Source organism: Rhipicephalus sanguineus, chromosome 3 (genome assembly GCF_013339695.2).
Source record: "Rhipicephalus sanguineus isolate Rsan-2018 chromosome 3, BIME_Rsan_1.4, whole genome shotgun sequence".
NCBI classification, from domain to species: Eukaryota; Metazoa; Arthropoda; class Arachnida; order Ixodida; family Ixodidae; genus Rhipicephalus; species Rhipicephalus sanguineus.
This window is the reverse complement of record NC_051178.1, coordinates 219,355,054-219,370,446: the sequence shown is the minus strand read 5'-3', so window position 1 is coordinate 219,370,446 and position 15,393 is coordinate 219,355,054. Positions and strand designations below refer to the sequence as shown.

General features: G+C 51.7%; 1 non-coding gene across 1 annotated transcript; it reads left to right on the top strand.

The window, feature by feature from the left end:
* The first annotated feature begins 3,397 nt into the window (after window positions 1-3,397).
* Window positions 3,398-3,470, top strand: Trnak-cuu (transfer RNA lysine (anticodon CUU)). Its single transcript has one exon. It is a non-coding gene; the product is annotated as a tRNA-Lys (tRNA).
* The last annotated feature ends 11,923 nt before the right edge of the window (window positions 3,471-15,393 follow it).

Sequence of the window (15,393 nt, the reverse complement as noted above, 5' to 3'; positions counted from 1 at the left end):
GGATATGCTGTGATTTTTTTTTTTCGCACGCCGCAAACGTTTATTTACGAAAGTGCACGAAAACAGCAATCATATATGCTTCGTAGTCCGCACCGCAGACCATCGACAGCGTGCACGGCTTCATTTCGGAGTGCACGTGGACCATTACGCATCTTTAACGTGACAGAATGAGACTTACCTCGAGGTATACGTCGTGACTGTGTAATCGCGACTTGGGAAATGCATTTCGCTTTGAGTCGGGCGTCGTTGTCGTCGATCGTTTGTTCTGAACCGTAAACGTGATTGACGAGCCTTTCTCCTTTTATCAAGTTCGCTTTTCGGAAGTGCTAGTCAAGCTTGAAGATCCTTTTGAAGGCGCACTACAAGCGGTACATTGTGAGACGCTGCAAGTGCACCGCGAGAGCTCTGCATGTGCACGGAAGCAAGCGGCAGCGCATTGGAGAGAAGGGAAAACGCGCGTTGCTGGCACCCAGTTTCTATTTTTATGCCAGAGATGGCGCTACCTGTCAAGAGCAGCAGCGCCGCTAAGCGATGCTTGAGGAGCCTATGTCAGCGCCAGTGTGTGTGCCCTTCTCCCTTCGTCCTTGTCTTTTCGCGCCCACATTAAAAAACCATGACAGACCAACAAGACCGCATCGCTACCCTCGGATATGTCAGCATAATCCATGGTATTTCCAACTGAATCACCATTTAACGACGAAGTAGTTGCGGCACGTGCACAAACATACAACCACACACAGCCATTGCAATCTAAAACACCACACACACCGATAAAAACCAACCATCGGTTACATATAGGCACAGTATCCTGACCTCCCATGTATTACCGGTGGCAGACTTCGGTTCAGCGTGAAAAAACAATAAACATTCGCAGCGTACGTGTAAACGTACTTTGGCTCATTGGTAGCGCCGCAACACACCGATCTTTTAATATGAAACCGCCGGATGTTTAACGGCCTTTCAGTCAGTGAATTCGAATTATCAGCTGGTATTGTATCGTGTCGGCCGAACCAGCGTTAGCAATGCTGGTGCACAAGTCCGTAAAATGCACTTATGCGCACACAAACATAAAGGCTGTACCTATGCAGGAACGCCAGCGAAGCAGTGAGGCGCCCCGTCGATGCCGGCTTCTTGCCGAAAACGTCGCTAGGCCTTTACGAGGTGCACGGCTATGACTTAAACGACCGCTGGCGATCAGAACATGCGTATCCTGTGCAATTTTCGTCCTAGTTGTTTAACAGGCAAATGAAAAATAGATGTCCGCTGTCCGCGGCGTCTCACGGAGTGATGTAGAGATGTGTATACCCAGAACGACGAGACGGCGCGCGGGCACGGTCAGGCTCCGGAGAGTCTCAAGTTCCAGCGATCGCTGCAGAGAGCGAAAAAATCAACCGCGGCGAGTTCCATCGAGATGCGCATGTAGTGAAACTACTGACGCCTCGTTTAGCGGTCGTATAAGTTAGTTCGAATTTTCCATGTTAGGGGCGCTCAATGCGGCCAGAAATTTTACTTCAGAATGTATCAAAAGATTGTTAAAATTTTAGTTACCGTGTCATTTTTCATAAAGCTAATAGGGACCAGTTTTTGTGTTACTTGTAGAGTTCATACAAGAGCTTGATTGTTTCAGGACAAGTATTGAGACTACACTGACGTTCGAAAAGCAGCAGGCCACTGGCACCGACTGCGCTCCGGTCGTTTATTCCATTCAAATTATTCCGCGGTCGTTTTCTTTGATCGGCGTTGCACAGCTCCGTTTTAAATCAGTTTTGAGATAGTAATTCCAGTTTTGTGCGCCAAACTTTACACGCCGCTGCCACAAACCGAACATGTCTAAAGCCTGTGAGTCATGTCAGCTGCGGCGCTTCACCGGCTGCACCAACGTTTGTAGATACTATATAAACGTTGGGCTGTACAGCTTCCAGCGTAAAAATTCAATGCTGGCATAGAGCTCGGAGACTACCTACGAAAACGGAATAACCATGCACCATGTGGGTTTGCGCACCAGTGAGTGAAAATGCACTGCTTAGCATTTGAACATAGTTTTTTTTTTTGCATGCGCTACGGTTCTTGTCATTTCAAAAGGTTTTACGACTCGTCCAGCTGATCAGATGCACCGCTTGTGGATTCAAATGACATTTCCTAAGATTATTTACCTCGTTGTCACATTTGCAGAAAATATCTTTACTGCTCAACTTTGTAACACAGACCACAGCAAAAGTTCTACCTATTTCTGCACAAATGAGTCTTCTGCAATAAAGGCTCATAAATCCAATGCATGGTAGAGTCAAGTGAACTTATAGTTTGCATACGCATTTATTCATATTCGTAAGTTTACAATCTATAGGGGTTACTTAGTAACGAACAGATCCGCGCGTGCGAAACTGCCCCGTCTTTGGATCACACAGTGCACTAGAGGAGTGTAGTTACTCGCTACTAGTGCTACGCAGCAGCCCTAACAGTCAGAGCTGTGACCCCCTATCCCGCGGTTCGCGTAAGTTGCGACCGCGGCGGGTTTCAGGCCAGTGGTAACAGAGACGAGTTCTTTGCCTGACACAGTTTATTGTGCCAAAAGCGCCACCAACGCAACAAAAATACAAGGTAGGAACGAAGCGGCGGAGTAAGTTCCGCACGACAACGTCAAAACAAGAACAAAATGGGAAGCACACGAGATTGAGAGCGATAAGGTTCAACTCACCTCTCGTGGCTTCGCAGTCCGGCCCTGAGGCAGTAAGTTACCTCACAATAGACCGGGCGTTGCGCAGGGGGTGATGGCGTCTGGGTGGCTCCCGACTCGATCAAGCTGTGTTCGTCACCGCTGCTCGAGTCGAAAGACAAGGCGGTCCCCAAGAAAGCCGCGCGCGTCTCTCGGGGTTGGAGAGGAGTCTCTCCAGAAAAGGGCAAGGAGGGAAAACGGGGCATCTCGACTTCGGCCAGGGAGCAGGGCGCGAAGGGCTGCGGGAGCGGCACGTGCCCTCTCCCACGCAACCCCCCTCGCCACTGCGCGTACAAACGTAGCGCGAAGCCGAGGTGCCGCCGCGTTGAAGACAATGGGTTGCGTGTGCAACCCCACATCCCCCCCTCCTTAATTGAACCCTTTAGCCAGAAAAAAAAAGAGGATCGCCATCACCTGGGGCTTAAGAGGGGGCTAGCGGCTCCACCAGGAACACGGCGAAGTTCGTGTCGATGAAGGAGCCGCACGGAGACGCAGATCACCGTTATCGCTGAAGGGGCAGTCACCCGGCGAGCCGGAAGAAGGTGTCGGTGAGTGATAATGCAGGGCAGCTTGACAGTTGAAGACAGTTGTCAGGACAGCCATCAGGGCGGTCGTCGGGACAGTCGGGAACAGTTGTCGGGAACTTGACATTTGTCAGGAACCCAGGCAGCTCGGTCGGAATCGGCCCGGCTAGCTCAGTCGGTAGAGCATGAGACTCTTAATCTCAGGGTCGTGGGTTCGAGCCCCACGTTGGGCGCCAAATATAGGGGTTACTTAGTAACGAACAGATCCGCGCGTGCGAAACTGCCCCGTCTTTGGATCACACAGTGCACTAGAGGAGTGTAGTTACTCGCTACTAGTGCTACGCAGCAGCCCTAACAGTCAAAGCTGTGACCCCCTATCCCGCGGTTCGCGTAAGTTGCGACCGCGGCGGGTTTCAGGCCAGTGGTTAAACAGTACGAGTAGTTTGTGTGAGTGACTGCCACTACACGAACAACCATGGCAGCAGACGAGGCTGACTTAAAGCCGCTGTTCACGCTGTCAAGGGTGGCTGCCAACAGGCAACAATTCGAAGCGGCGGTAACTGCTACCGCACAGTCGGACCCTGCGGCGAACATTAGCCAAGGGGATCTGATTTGCTTCGACGAGGGTGGCGCTACACATGAGGCCCTCCCTCCGTTAGATTGTCCGCTCGAAGGCGCGAGGCACATTACGCCGAGCCCTTTGTCCGAGCGCGTGGAGAGCAGGGAGCCACAGCGGCATACCGGCTCAACGCAATCAGCTCCTGTGCCAGACCTTACTGGCCAGAGCGAGTCTCCACAGGTTTTAAGGGATGCCTTGCGCCTGATCGAGACTTTGACGGGTGTCGTGCAGAACACTCTGCTGAGGCCCAGCACAGCTGCGCGACCAAGCGTAAAGGTGGACTTACCCACCTACAGCGGGTATCATGACACAGTCAGCGCCAATGATTACCTTGACCGCATGCTGACTTACCAGCAGGCAACGGGGTTGTTGGATGGCGAGATGCTAGAACGCGTCGTTCCAGTATCACTGACTGAGCAGGCTGCCCGGTGGTTCCGACTTACCGGCCACCGGTCAAGCACGCTGAACGAATTCCGAGCGAGGTTTCGCGACGAATTCCTACCCGCTGATTACCAGCGTCGCATGCTGCGCGAGTTAGAGCGGCGTACTCAGCATCCGGACGAATCCTTGCTCGAGTACGTGAGGGCGATGGACGAGCTCTATCGTATTGCTGACCCCTCGGCTCTAAATTGCGAGAAGGTGGAGCGAGTCACGCGACAAGCGCACCCCACTTTCGCAGCATATTTGAGAGGCGGCAAGTTCAGGGATTTGGACGAGCTGGCCTCGGAGGCAAAACGCATACAGGCGGACATACTCGCCTCACGTGCGTACCGACCACCACCCCCAGCGTCGCAGGCACTTGAGCCGCGATGCGCGTGGAACGGAGACAATGTTCGCATCCGTCCACAGGGAAATGGTGCAGTTGCCTTCAGTGACGGGCACTCGAGTAGCGGTTGGGACATATCTGACCGGGCTCTTGACCCGTACACGTACGCCATGCGAGCAGCACACGCTGCCGATGGCCGAGGTACGCAGAATCGGAGTCGACATACCGATCCGAGGACGCTACAGCAGAGCGCGCCCGGAAGGGAGCATCCGATAGAGAGGAACGGTGGCCAAACGGCGCGAGGCACAGCACGCCAAGCCCGAGCGCGGCCGACCACCCTCTGCTATCGCTGCAACCAGCCGGGGCATTTCGCCCGAGATTGTTGGCAACCCGCAAGCCGAGAGCACGCGCTTTCGGGAAACGAGCGGGGCCGCCGGTGAGCAACACTGCATGGCCGGCGGCAAACAAAGCGGTGCTGAGTGAGACACATGAACTCCTAGCCCCGCTGGCTTGTCGTACTGGACCACCCAACGACACGCCAGTGCCACTTATTGAGCTAACAGTCGCCCGGCGCAGGTTTTTTGCGCTGTTAGACACGGGAGCAAGCGCTTCACTCTTTGGCGACGAATTGTACGATCATCTCTGTCGGAACGCTATCCGGCTTAGATCGAGTAATGTGACTTTCCGGCTCGCCGGCGGCTCGGCGCAAGCAAGCGCTGCCGCTCGGCTAGTGGTGCGGTGGGAGAAACGGGTCAGGCGGCAACGCCTAGCTTACCTCCCCGGCCTGTCGGTTCCTATCATTCTTGGTAGAGACTTCCTCGCCAAGACGGGCATTGTTATTGACGTCTGCAACGGAGGATATAGGGAGCGAGCATGTGGCACCCTGAAACCTTTCGTTTCCTTTCAAAAAGCGTCAGAGACAATTACGTTCGATGATGCTTCGCGCGCAGACCGTCCCAACAATTGCCCGAAAAAGTCACTCGTACATGTTTCTGCCGGGTCGACAAACCGACCCGCGGAGAAAGAACGCGCCGGAGGGAACGGCTCCCCTCGCGCGCGTCCCCCATCCCCCACTGCGGAGGCACTGTGCACTGCAGAGCGGGGCGAAAGGGACCACCCGCTGCTCAATAGCTCAAGCAGTTTGACGGTGGAAGAGAAAGGTCGCCTCTCATCGCTTCTGAATGAATATGACGCCATATTCACAGAACAGCCTGGCTGCACTGCGCTAGTTAGGCACAAAATTGAGACAGGCGATGCTTCTCCTTGGAAATGCAATCCTCGGCCGGTCAGTTTGGCTAAGAGGAAAGCATTAGACAGCGCTCTGGACGAACTGCTCGATACAGCCGTTGTCGAAAAGTCGGAGAGCTCGTGGGGTTTTCCCGTGGTACTGGTACCTAAAAAGGATGGGACGACCCGCCTTTGTGTTGACTACCGTCGCCTGAACGAGGTAACACGCAAGGATGCATATCCGCTTCCTAGCATTCCCTCGATCGTGTCTAATGTTGGCGGAGCGAAGTACTTCACTACGCTCGATGCTAGCAGAGGATACTTTCAGGTGGAGGTAGATCCCCGTGACCGAGAGAAGACTGCCTTCACTTGTCACAGGGGCCTTTTCCAGTTTACCCGAATGCCATTCGGTCTTGTCGGTGCGCTGTTACCACTGGCCTGAAACCCGCCGCGGTCGCAACTTACGCGAACCGCGGTATAGGGGGTCACAGCTCTGACTGTTAGGGCTGCTGCGTAGCACTAGTAGCGAGTAACTACACTCCTCTAGTGCACTGTGTGATCCAAAGACGGGGCAGTTTCGCACGCGCGGATCTGTTCGTTACTAAGTAACCCCTATATTTGGGGACGCGCGCGAGGGGGTGATGGCGTCTGGGTGGCTCCCGACTCGATCAAGCTGTGTTCGTCACCGCTGCTCGAGTCGAAAGACAAGGCGGTCCCCAAGAAAGCCGCGCGCGTCTCTCGGGGTTGGAGAGGAGTCTCTCCAGAAAAGGGCAAGGAGGGAAAACGGGGCATCTCGACTTCGGCCAGGGAGCAGGGCGCGAAGGGCTGCGGGAGCGGCACGTGCCCTCTCCCACGCAACCCCCCTCGCCACTGCGCGTACAAACGTAGCGCGAAGCCGAGGTGCCGCCACGTTGAAGACAATGGGTTGCGTGTGCAACCCCACAAATCATACATATTCCATTTGCACATACCATATAGCTTATAGAGTTGGGCAATTAACTAACTTAGTATCCTCTAATTCAGGCTTGGTCAGACAGTGTGCACTGAAGGTCACCACTAAAACAAATTCACAAACGCAGCAATGTTATGTGCACACTATTTTTCAAATGCAGTGTTCTCATATAGATTCTTCTCAGACATGAATCACAAATCTGCTCACGCTTCTAGCATAGTAATCATGACTGTTTTTTTCCTCTTCCAACCCAACCACAGCCTCCAAAAAAACTGCTCATATCAGCACACGCTTGGATGCTTTATCTCTGAACCTACCTCAAGTTAGCAGAGGATGTGCCATTACTGAAAGTAAACTCATGGTCCAAAATCCTCACAAGGTATGGTTGTGGACATTTTATTTACTGAACCAATTTTTCTTTCATCATTTCTTTCTTGCTTTTTCTCATGACACAATTTCTTTTTCTTCTCAGAAAACTGGACAAAAGAGAGATCATTGGTTTCCAAGCTACGCACACCAAGTCGTAAGAAGCTCAAGAGTCGCCACAGTGATAACCATAAGCGCCACCAAAGTTTACCAGGCAGACAAATGTAGGCCTTATATTGAAAAGCACTAATAGTGTACGGTATGTTGATGCAGTACAAAATTGGGTGCATAAATTATTGTTTCTTGCTTCATGCATTACTCAGTTTAGAGGAAAGGTGCGGGCTTGAAATTTCTTGCATAGTGCATGTGATGGGGTACACATACTGTGCTTTAGCCTACGTGTCAAACTTTGCATAGAGTATCACATGTAACTTGGTAGCAAGTGGGTCAGTAGTAGTGCACATTTAGCAGCACTTCTTTTTTTACACTGATTATAGATTACTGTAATTGTGAAGAATGTTGCAAAGAAATGGCAGGGAACACTACAGTAGTGCGGAAAGAAAAGGTTATGTGAACCGCCTACTTGTAGGGAGCGACATTATGAAGGTTCTAAAATAGGAAACTGTGCAAACACTCGTGCCTTCATTAAACGAGACATTCCGTGTAGTGATCACCTGGAGAGTAGTTTTCAGGTCACTACTCTGGAATAAATAATGTTTGATGATGGGAGTAGCAGATTGAAAGCATGTGCATCAGGACATTTTGGGCAGTGTGCTACGAAACAGGCTGTTGTATTTGTAAAGCATCTGAAAAATTTGTTTTCAGTTTTATTCAATGAACTTTGCCAATACATTAATGGGATGCTATGTAAACAGAAACATCTAGAAAAGAGAGTACAGCACCGTTGCATTTGTGCAAGCAGTTTGTTTTGTATGTGAAGTTGAACCCCAGACAAGTAGCAAATAATATTTGTTCTAGATAACAGACCTGACACATGACAAAGAGTTTTTAAAAGTATGCTCATTTTTAACAGAACAATAAATAAGTGCACTCAATAGATATAATCAGAGTTCATTAAAGTTGGCCAGTGTTTGTGCATGTTAAAGATTTGAATGTATTGCCACGTGCGTTTCTTATTATCACTTTTGCTGTATTCGGTTTTCGCCCGCAAGGACTGTCAGCAACGCTCAGCGTGCACCACGCCTCATTGTTCAAGAAGCTTCGCGATTATTGTAGATCGTTTTGTTAAGATTGCGCGCAAGACGCGCACACTAGAGCTTATTGTAGAACTTGCGCGTCAACCAGCGATAACACTGGAATATTCGACGGCACATGTATACATGCCGACGCGCTTCACCGCTTGTCACTTTGATCGACTGTCGACGCTCTGTTCGCCGCTATCAGTCTATTGCTGTAGTTTGACTTTGTTTCCCGGCCACAAGTTCAGCCAAATAAACAGTTTCATCTCTGACGTGCTGGCTGCTGCCTTCTTCGACGTGAGGACCACGTGACATCTGGTGGAGGTGCTGCTTCTTCCATGATCCGGACGCCACCGCGAAGCGCTGACCCAAGCCCAAGCTGCGAGGAGGACGACGGCAAAGAAAACCCGGATCGTCGAACAAGCCGCAGGCAGAAGGGACTGCAGCCAGAGTACGGGCTCCTTCCCGAAAGCACCAGGCAGCCCCAGGTCCCAACATCAACCGCAGCGACGATGACCGACCCCGTGCAACCTGCGCCGATACTTCTCCGACAGCCCAAGGAGCCGCCGACATTCCACGGGTCATTATTCGAAGACCCGGAAACCTGGCTCGAGACTTTCGAAAGGGTCTCAGCATTCAACAACTGGGACTCCGAGGATAAGCTGCGCCACGTTTACTTTTACCTTGAAGATGCAGCAAGGACCTGTTTCAAAAATCGGGAGTCGACACTTCGAACTTGGGACGCATTTCGCAGCGCTTTCCTGGAGACGTTTGCAAGCGTCGTCCGAAAGGAAAGGGCCGCAGCCTTGCTAGAGACACGGGTCCAACTTCCAAATGAAAGCGTTGCCATCTTTGCAGAAGAAATGACCCCACTGTTCTGCCACGCTCACCCATCCATGCCCGAGGACAAGAAAGTCCGCTTGCTCATGCGAGGGGTAAAGCAAGAGCTCTTCGCTGGGCTGATGCCGAATCCACCCTCGACAGTCCAAGCATTCGTCTCAGAGGCGACGACGATTGAGAAGACGGTGGAAATGCGCAACCGCCAGTATAATCGCCGATCCATTCAAGACAGCCCAGCTAATCATGCCGTCGGCTCCGACGACCTGCGCAAAATGATCCGAGCGATCGTGCGGGAAGAACTGCGCAAGCTGTTGCCCTCACCACAGCCTGAAGTTGCCTCGATCGCTGACATCGTCCGAGAGGAAACCCAGCTGTCTCTGGGCACCCCCGAGTCAGCACAGCTGCAAGCAGTGAGCTATGCTGCTGCTGTCCGACACAACGCCCCCTGTCCTCGCCCACGTCAAGACGCCGCGCCGCCCCAGCAGTTCCGCCGCCAAGCACCACCGCCGCCGCCACCGACGTCATACCGCCCGCCAGACGGCCAGCGATACACGCCGAGGAAGACCGACGTTTGGCGCACCCCCGACCACTGCCCACTCTGCTACAACTGCGGGGAGGCCGGTCACACGTACCGCCGCTGCCAGTACCGACAGATGGGGCTACGCGGATTCGCCGTTAACGCGCCACGCCCTTAGCCAGGCGAACGGCCTCGCGACATCGACGACTACCTCAACGGAACACAGTGGCAAGAACGACGACCTTCCCGCTCGCCGTCGCCCCGCCGCTACATGTCACCGCACCGCCGGCAGTACACTGGCCCAAACCAGGGCCGGTCGCCTAGCCCGTATCCTGGAAACTCAGGGCAGCACCCGATGGAGGTGCGGTTGCTGTACGACGAAATGCCGAAGATCCTCCGCGGCCGCCGACGACGACAACGCGACAAGACCTGCAGAACACGACGCGAAGCAGACGAAGCCCTGCCGACGAAACGACGCGGACCGAAGAGGACCTGACGACGCAGCATAGAAGCAACGCAACAAATTGACGCAGCCGTGATCAGATGCCGCGACCCAACCGCAACGCAAGGCAACGGACTAGCGACTTCGCCGTTCTCATCGACGGCCACAACGTGACCGCTCTCGTCGACACTGGGGCTGACTATTCCGTCGTCAGTGGGCCATTCGCCACCAAGCTGAAGAAAGTAAAGACCGCTTGGTGTGGACCCGAAATCCGCACAGCTGGAGGCCACCTGATAACGCCGATGGGTGTCTGCACGGCGACGGCGAGAGTCACCGTCAATAACCGGACTTATCCTGCGAGCTTTGTAATCCTACAAAACTGCTCCAGGGATGTGATACTTGGAATGGACTTCCTAGTGACCACGTCGCCGTCATCGACCTGAGGTCTGAGTCGATAACACTAACCTCAAACAAAGCGCTCCCACCCCTCGCGACACCAGGGAACCATGCATTGAATGTGATAGAAGAGCAGGGGACCGTTCCGCCGCGCTCCAGCGTCATTATTTCCATCGGCACCGAAAAACCTCCGAACCTTGAAGGCGTCATCGAGGACGATCAGCACATACTCCTGAACCGTCAAATTTGCGTCGCACGAGATATAGCCGAGCTGCGTGACGGTAAAGCAAAGGTAGTGCTGACAAATTTCAGCCACGAATATAGGTACCTCAACATTGGTACGATGGTCGCCTACATCGACGAATGTGTGGCCGCCAGCAATGCTTTCGCCCTCTTCGATGCTGCCGAACCTGCTTCGACGAATCGAGGTCCCGAACCAGATTTCGACGTCAACCCGAGCCTTCCGAACGTCAAGCAAGACCAGCTCAAAACCCTGCTCCTGCAATACAAGGACTGTTTCTCGTGGTCGTCAAGAATTCGACAGGCCCCAGTCGCGAAACATCGCATCATAACAGAAGAAAGCGCCCGACCAATCCGTCAGAGCCCGTACCGAGTTTCGACACGAGTTCTTCGTGGAGCACATCGTCTTGCGTCATGGCGCCCGAGAAGTCCTCATCACAGACAGAGGTACCGCCTTTACTGCGCACCTAGCTCAGGCGATCTTCAAATACAGCAAGACGAGCCATCGCCGTACCACCGCCTACCACCCGCAGACCAATGGCCTCACCGAGCGTCTAATTAAGACCATCGCCGACATGCTGGCCATGTACGTCGACGTCGAACACAAGAGATGGGACGCCATCGTTCCGTACGTGACCTTCGTGTACAACGCGGCCGTACAAGAAACGGCACAGATGACGCCATACAAGTTGGTCTACGGACGGAGCCCTGCAACGACGCTCGACGCCACGTTACCGAACGTGACCGGCGAGGAAAATATCGACGTGACCACCTACCTACAGCGCGCCGAAGAAGCACGACAGCTCGCCCGCCTGCGGATTAAGAACCAGCAGACGACTGACAGCAGCCGCTACAACCTTCGACGACGCCACATGGAATACCTACCCGGTGACCGTTATGGGTATGTACGCCAATGAGCCGACGGGGACTCAGTGAGAAGCTTCTTCGAAGATACTTCGGACCGTAGAGGGTACTTCGACGCCTCGGCGCACTCGACTACGAGGTTATCCCTGACGGCATTACGAACTCTCAGCGGCGCCGTGCGCGATCTGAAGTCGTCCATGTCGTGCGCCTCAAGCCATATTACGCGCGTTAGTGAATCTGAGGACTGTACTTTTGTTATTGTACTTTTTTGCTTTATTCTTGTTATTTTTTGTTGCATGCCTTGGCCACCTCCCCCCCTCCCCGTGTTCTGTTTTAAGCATCGGGACGATCCTTTTTCAGCGGGGGGCACTGCCACGTGCGTTTCTTATTATGACTTTTGCTGTATTCGGTTTTCGCCCACATAGACTGTCAGCAACGCTGAGCGCGCACCGCGCCTCATTGTTCGAGAAGCTTCGCGATTATTGTAGATCGTTTTGTTAAGATTGCGCTCAAGACGCGCACACTCGAGCGCGTCTCGAGTGTGCGCGTCTAGATTCTAGAACTTGCGCGACAACCAGCGAAAACGCTGGAATATTCGACGGCACATGTATCAATGCCGACGCGCTTCACCGCTTGTCAGTTTGATCGACCGTCGACGCTCTGTTCGCCGCTATCAGTGTATTGCTGTAGTTTGACTTTCAGTTTCCCGGCGACCAGTTCAGCCAAATAAACAGTTTCATCTCTGACGTGCTGACTGCTGCCTTCGTCGACGTGACGACTACGTGACAGTATAATAACTGCTATTTTCTTGATATTGCTGTGAGCTATGTATCCAAAAAAGGCCAGTTTTGTGTTCAATCTTGTGAGGCGCTGCAGGTAGACACGAACCAGAAAAAAACAACCTTTGTTGTTCTCGTTTTTTCTGGTGCATGTCTACCTCCAGCGCCTCACAAGCATGAAGACGTACCACTACCCCTTATTGCCGCCTTATTAGTTTTGTGTTACATCCGTGTTAAGAGTGAGGCAGACAGGAGGTAGTGAATAATGAAAATGTAAATTCAGCTTCTGCCATCGTCCATCGTTTAAGCAGTGTCTTTCACGACTATGCAACATTGGCACCAGAAAGAAATGGACTCATTTGTTATTGCGATAGTAATGATATGGACACTCTCGGCTGGTTTTTGCCGTCGCCTTCATCATGCACCGTATATGTATAAGTATGTATATGTATATAAAAGTCCCAAAGAAAAATAATTCCGAAAAATGCTTCCGAAGCGCGGAATCGAACCAGCTACCTCTTACTCCGCAGCGCGTCACGCTAACCACTATGCCACAAAGCGCAGATCCTTCATGCAGCTAACGGCGAGCGTTATATACACGCCCTTTACTGCTGGCAGGACTCAGAGACGGCAGGCGCTTATAAGTGTTTCTTCATTACCAGCGAGATGGCGCGAGCAGCGCAACGGGCGCATTTTAATGTAGTCGACCAGCTCGCTCGCTTCTTCTAATATTTGCGCAGAAAGAACCTTGCCCTTCCGCTGCCTGTTTGAGCGGTAGTTGCTACCGGGGGGCAGATGTTTCTGCAGCGTAGCAGCGCGTCCATCACGGGCCGCTTTTCTTGCTATCGCATTCATTGCTTCGCCCTTGCGGGGAAACTGTGACTTTTTTTTATTTTTCAGTGCAAAGCATAAAAATAATCAAGAAGGTAATTATACACAATTGAGAGAAATTATTACTCACTACCTATTTTTCCAACATTGCTACTATGACTTCCAGGACTTCCTAGCTGTCTAGTATACTACTGTTCCAAATGTCTCTATTGTGCGCACACACATCATGTGCAGTTTATTGTCGGTGCTGTCCACTTATACATAATTCTCTTTTTTTACAAATGAGTGCTTTCAGGAGCATGCCCAGGCATCTACTATCACATGCGTCAGCTGATAAACAGTGGGCGAGCAAGGGTAGCTCAATTCTCGAAACTTGTCTTCAGTGACAACCTTCAGAGGAATGTTCACTTGCTGGAATGTTATATTCAGGCTAAGGCTTTCCTTATTCGCCAACAGTTAATCAATTGAAGTGTTTGTCAATATAACCTCATTTGAAACATAAACCAAGTGCCCTTTTCAACGTGATCCCGTAAATGGTGCTTTCCCAGAATACTCGAGCTCAGCTGAACAGAACGGTGTGCTAAACAGAAAGCTGGAGAGAAAGTTGAGCTAAATGGTCTAAATTCATCGTGAAGATATCGGCGCGCAGGCACCAACACAAGGATATTGAGCACAATAACGAGAACACGTTATCTACAGGAATACCTAGCACAACAGCGTGGTTTCACTTTTTCTTTCGACGCCGGGTGCCTCTCGCCAATGTATTGTCAGAATAGTACGTTGATGAGATGTCCCCCCTTGCTATCGACCGCCAAAGAGGGAAGGCCACTAAGTCCCTTTACTCGACCAACGCTGAAATCGCCACTATCTACTCTCGCTCACCCCCTCTCGGCTACGCATCTCAATTACTTTTACTCAAAAGGATTCGTGCTGGGGCCGGAAAGGAAGAGAGGCAACGAGCCTTCCTTGATTACTAACAAATTATTTAATTTTTACTCATAAATGGCATAATATTAATGAGAACTAACAGACAATAATGCGAAGGAAAGTATAGGGGACGTTATTAGTAAATGTAATGTATATGTGAAGAAAGAAAAGTGGACGAAGAGTTAGCTTGCCGCGGGCAGGGACCGAACCTGCGACCTTCGAATAACGCGTCCGATGCTCTACCAACTAAGCTACCGCGGCGGCCATCCCCCTGTCCACTTTATGGGGCATATATGTGTATTTAAACGTGGGAGCGACAGTCAGCGCCGCCAGTAGCCATGACGGCGAGTGTGGAACACTCTTTTTCTGCCTGTTGGCGTCACGTAGCACGTGAACTTATTACGAACTGGCGAGCTGACCAATAATCCCTCGCATACTACCTGAAAGCATCAAGTCTGCCAAAACGAGACCCTCGCTATGAATGAAGGAAAGACGTGGGAAATCTAAGGGCTCGGCTTTCTAACGAGCCCTTAAATAAGTTCACGTAATAAGATAAATAATAGTTCAAATAATAAGTTCACGTGCTACGTGACGCCAACAGGCAGAAAAAGAGTGTTCCACACTCACCGTCATGGCTACTGGCGGCGCTGACTGACGCCCCCACGTTTAAATACACATATATGCCCCATAAAGTGGACGGGGGGATGGCCGCCGCGATAGCTCAGTTGGTAGAGCATCGGACGCGTTATTCGAAGGTCGCAGGTTCGGTCCCTGCCCGCGGCAAGCTATCTTTTCGGCCACTTTTCTTTCTTCCCATTTACATTACATTTACTACTAATAACGTCCCCTATACTTTCCTTGGCATTATTGTCTGTTAGTTCTCATTAATATTGTGTATAACAAAGAAAAACGAGCCCTTAAAATTTCCACTTCCTTCCTTCATTCGTAGCGAGGGTCTCGTTCTGGCAGAAGTACACGTTGCTGGGCTAGTCGGTACATATCTAAGTACAAGCCACGAAGTATGGCTGTTTCTTGCGCGAGGAAATAACGAAGGAAGGGGTCCAGGGGAGCGCAAACTTTCGACTCTTTATTTCAGAGACAGTGCAACCAAATATATAGGCACAGACATGCGCAGCAAACTGGGCACACAGCGAGCGCATACCACCCTAATGACAACCTGTGATCTATGAA